The sequence below is a fragment of the Oryctolagus cuniculus genome, chromosome 6 (genome assembly GCF_964237555.1).
Source record: "Oryctolagus cuniculus chromosome 6, mOryCun1.1, whole genome shotgun sequence".
Taxonomy (NCBI): Eukaryota; Metazoa; Chordata; class Mammalia; order Lagomorpha; family Leporidae; genus Oryctolagus; species Oryctolagus cuniculus.
This window is the reverse complement of record NC_091437.1, coordinates 22,817,397-22,822,799: the sequence shown is the minus strand read 5'-3', so window position 1 is coordinate 22,822,799 and position 5,403 is coordinate 22,817,397.

The following is a 5,403-nucleotide window of genomic DNA, read 5'->3' as shown; positions in this document are numbered from 1 at the left end:
CTTGTTGGGCAGATGTTTCATTTGAATGTGTCTAATCTAGAGTGCACTCTGAAAATGTGAGTATTTGAGATGATACATCTGTAGGGTTGTTAGGAGATTCTTTCAGATTATTTAGAATAAAGTTTAAGATCCCAGAGGCTTTTGCATTTACCATGAGTGTGGTAGTGGGTTGTGTCTGATACTGTGTTTATCTCTGGATCAGTGATGTCACCATCATCAGTGGTGATGGAGTCTTGTCCTGGTCCCTTTGGGATCGGCCTATGAAGAAAAGGACCTCCCTGGTACACAGCGATAACTGTCAGTGTGGTAGGCCCTGCCTCCATCCCAGCTGCCAGCCCTGAAGTGTTCCAGTCCTAATGGGCGTCCAGTGCAGTCTCCTGTGCTTCTTCAGCAAAAGCAGCGTCGGCCCGAGTCTGCACACTCGCAGGTCCTCCCCAGGGCAAGCCGCGAGCAGGGTGCGGGGCACAGTTTGGCTGTGGGGGCCAGCACGCCTGAGAAGAGACCGCTGGTTCTGCTTCAACATCACGCAGACGTGGGGAGTTCACTCCTGTCCCCTAGCTCTCGGGCTTTCTTTGACATTTTATGTCATGGTAGCCAGAAAATGAATGCTTATTTCCAGTTTTCACTTTTTTGAGTGGCTCTCAGCTAGCTCTTAGCTCTTCATAGCACAAAGACTTGTTTGGATAAAATACTTGCCGTGTGATATTGTCTCCAGCCTCACACCTGGCCTACTACTGAGAGAACTTTGATTTTTTAACAGCATTATAATTTCCTGAGAAATTTAGTTCTTTGCTTCATATGCCTGTGATTCCATGAGTAAGATAAAAAGTGCCAAAAAAATGTATTTTTAAAGACTCTCAAGTTTAAGATTTCTGCATCAAGTTTTCATGGTATATTTAACCAATTCCATGGAGAAAAGATTGTTCTAATTTCTTCAGAAATAATTCTAATATCAAAATTAATGTTTTCCTGTAGCCATTGTCCCAAGTCACAGTTACTGGTAGTCCATTCTGTCATGGAAAATGGAACCTGGGAAGCAGACAAGGCCTGAGGACTTGACTGGATGGAACCACTAGTTAGCTGTGCTGACGAGGTTGTTTCTTAGGAGGCTGTTGGTTTTAGTAATACAGCTATTTTGGTTCACTTTGAGCTCCTTCCGAAATGAAAACAGAAGTTTTTCTCTGCATAGAAATATCAGTAGCACTGAGGCCAGATGACATGGCAGCCTGTTGGTTTCTTTCAGCGCATGGGTTTAAAGTACTCCTCAAGTCCTAACTCCATTAAGCCTTGTTAACACAACAGCCTCTCGTGCGTACCTTCAGGAACATGCCCGTCTGTAAGCATTTCCCAGCGTATCCACTCGATTATGCAGGTTATTTGTGGCATAAATTGGTATAAAGGAGAGCGCTTCCTGGTTTCTCCAACGGGGAAAATGCTTTCTGGTACACACTTCCCACCCAAGACCCTCATTCCCATGCTGACTCTGGAATCAGAGGGACAGATGAAGTCATTCTGTAGACCACAGCTAATGGGTGGGAATTTCCCCAGCCAGGGAGAGTCTGATGGCCGGAGCCTCTAGAAAGGAGCTGCACCAGGGTTCCCAGGTACAGGACTTAGCTAGGCTCACATGCAGCCGAGAACCCCCACAGCATAACTGGGGTACTGCTCCCCTTCAAGAGGAGCAAACTGAGAGAAAGGCAGGAAACAGGAAGCTGTCGCTCCCCCTCTTCGTGGGGGAGCAACACTGAACCCTGCGCTGTTCTTTCTGTCTGCTCGGCCCTCCCCGGGTTTGCTGCTGGTTCTTCCCGGGTTGGCTACTATCCCTTCCACCTCCGTGGAAGGGCAGTTCCCCCTGGCCGCATTCCCCACTTCCGCAGGGGAGCGGCACACCGCCGGCCGGCTCTCTGGGGGCTGCACGGGTTCCCCTAGATGTTCCCCATAGACGTCCCCGGTGCATGCCGTCTCTCTCCTCCTCCATAGTCCTCCTCCGCCAATCCCAACTCGGCTGAGTACGCTGCTCTCCAATCAGGAGCAAGTCCTACAGTTAATTGGTTGAACTGGAGGCAGCTGTGCGGAAGCTGTTTACTTCTCTCCCAGCGCCATATTGTGGGAGAGCAGATGCATAGAATAAGTCCTAATTCGAGTAACTTAGTCTAGTCCGGATTGCTCCCCACAGATCCCCCTTTCTTTTTATTTTTGGCGTTGATACGCGCCTGTCTTCGGTGTCCCGCGGCACACACTAGAGTTGCCACAGGCTCTTACAAGTCCTATCCATCAGGCAAACCGAATCCGGGTCCTCTCTTCGCCATGTTGTGAGGAGGTTTTTAGGCGCTGATGCGTGCCTGTGTTCGGTGCCCTGCAGCGCATACTCTGCTCTGCTAGAACTGCCTGCAGGTGTTTACAAAACCTATCAGGCAAACCGAATCCAAGCCTTCTCATTGTTGCATTGTGGGGAAGCTTTACTGATGTTAATTCGTGCCTGTCTTCGGTGACCTGCGGCTAGCCGCCCAGGTGCTCATCGCCTCACTAATCGGGCAGACCGAATCCAAGCCTTCTAATTGGCATGTTGAGGGGAGGCCTTATTTCTCTCTATTTCGTTTTATTGGCCTGTTCATACGCCAATCTTTTGACTAAGGGCATTGCTTCTTCCACGGTTTCGAAAATGTTTCCTGCTGCTTCCATTAATCGGTTCACGAAATCAGCGTAAGGTTCGGTAGGGCCCTGTACTATCTTAGTTAGGCTGTGTCTTACTTCTCCTTTTCTGGGTATCACCTTCCAGGCTCTTCTTGCTATCTCTCTCACCTGTAAGAGGACAGCTGTTGGTAATCGGGCCTGCTCATCGGGACAGGCAAATCGCCCTTCTCCATTTAACATTTCCTCATCCCATGCTTGATTCCCTGTTTGATAGTTCTGCTTTGAATATTCTCGCGCAAATTCTTTATAGGCAGCTAGCCACAAGAGGAAGTCACCCCCGCCTAATACCGCCTTTACTAAGTTTCTCCAATCCTCAGGTATTAGGCCTTGCTGCCCGATGTTATCAAGGATTGCCTGAGTGTAACTTGCATGGGGCCCATACAATTGTACTGATTGTTGCAACTCTTTAAGTAATTTATGGTCAAGAGGCGTCCATCCCCTGTTTCCCTGTGGATCCTGAATTACAGGAAACACCTGGCCTGGTTCCTGGTACTGCTCCCAAGCAGGTTTTCTATAAACAGCTCCCCTTTGCTTGTTTTCGGTTCTTGGCCTTTCTAGCTCCTCCTGCATACCTACTCCCTCCATCACTCCTTCTTCCTCCCACTCTTCTTCAATCTCATGGGGAAAAAAGGGGCTTTTCTTTACAGGAGGAAACTTTGGTAGTACCAATGGGCGATACCGGGGTGGTGATTCATCCTTTATGGTTGAATTTGCCAGCCTTGTATGGCCAGGCATCTCTCTCGGGGGCGAGGTTCCCTCCTCAGCTTCCTTCTCCCCCCCATAAGCTTCCTGGCTCTCTAAATCCTTCTTTGATTTTCTTCTCACTTGTTCGTTACAATAGTTGCTCGCCTGGCTGCCCTGCCATAATTCTTCCTGCATTTCACTCCCCTCATTAAGCAACAACTCGATCCCTTCCGTGGGGTTCTGAAGCACCTGATCAACGAGTTGCCACAGCTTCAGCACTTCTATCGGTTCCCCAGCCTCGCGCATTTTCCGTCCCACCTGCCTCCACTGCTGTGGAAACCAGGGGGACGTCTCTACGATTGCTCTTACGAATGCATGAATTTTCCTCCCCCCTCGTTTCCCTTGCTTAGAGGAAAAGCTGCGACGAGGTGGGGAGTAGGAAGAGAGAGAGAGAGAAACCATATTTAGCCCATAGATGATCTTTAGGGAGAAACAGAGGATGGTGCCCAGGAGGAGGAAGAGGTAGCCAGTGGGCAAAGAGTAGCCAAAGAACTCCATTGTCTGTACCGTCTGTGACATGTTGGAGCAGTGAGCGTAATGGAAGACTGAGTCTCCCAGACGTTCCCAGTTAATACCTCCTTCCTAGCTTCTAATTTTCTTCCCCCGCGGCTTTTTTCCTAGGTTCTGACTAGCTTTTCACCGGCACTCTTTCCGTCCGGCCTTCCCCTAGGCTCTTTGCTAGTCTCTCTCTCCAGTAATTTCCCACTTCTTCCCGGTCTTTCCCTCCTAGGTTTCCTATCCGAGTCACGGCACCACTATGTCGCTCCCCCTCTTCGTGGGGGAGCAACACTGAACCCTGCGCTGTTCTTTCTGTCTGCTCGGCCCTCCCCGGGTTTGCTGCTGGTTCTTCCCGGGTTGGCTACTATCCCTTCCACCTCCGTGGAAGGGCAGTTCCCCCTGGCCGCATTCCCCACTTCCGCAGGGGAGCGGCACACCGCCGGCCGGCTCTCTGGGGGCTGCACGGGTTCCCCTAGATGTTCCCCATAGACGTCCCCGGTGCATGCCGTCTCTCTCCTCCTCCATAGTCCTCCTCCGCCAATCCCAACTCGGCTGAGTACGCTGCTCTCCAATCAGGAGCAAGTCCTACAGTTAATTGGTTGAACTGGAGGCAGCTGTGCGGAAGCTGTTTACTTCTCTCCCAGCGCCATATTGTGGGAGAGCAGATGCATAGAATAAGTCCTAATTCGAGTAACTTAGTCTAGTCCGGATTGCTCCCCACAGAAGCGCACAGTCCTGCCTGTGCCCCAGTGGGGTGTCTCCCATGAAGAAGTCGGCGCTGAGGGTGTTAGTTTGTCCCTGCACTGTCGGCTGCTGCGCTGTGGTTGTTAACACTGGAATTCCATACAGATCATGCACTGTTCAAAAGATGTTGAAGTCCAAAACTCTAAAAATTGAAAGGTTCATCCCTCTTTTCTATTTTTAAAGAGATTTTTACCCCTCACCTGTTGCAATGCCTGCTGTTGATGATACTTTTGGATCATATGTAGTTAAACTGACCAATTCCAGTTTATCTCAGTATACAGTTAGAATGGAGATTATAGCATTTTTAAATTGGGGAACAGACATTTCCTAAAGTGTGTTAAAAAATACTCCTCCCTTGGCTAAGTTGAACCACTCTGTTTGTAAGTGCCAAAGATCCATGAATTCAGATACTGCCTGCATAGATCTAAATTTTAGTTTTGTATACCTGCACCCACATACACATTTACTATGACTTACAGCAGAAAAGTAGAACATTGTTTCTTTTCCCGAGTTTCCCACTGACTCATACATCTCTGTACTAGTACAATTTCCAGCATATGAACTGCCTGTCAATCATTGACATAGGGTGATAGCTGTAACAGTGTTTCTTGCCTTCTGGGAAATGATTTCATTAACCACATTGAAAACCCAACATTTTCACAAGTTCATCTCATTAAAAACAGTATACTTCTAGTTAATGCACTTTGAGAATTTCAAGGGCAA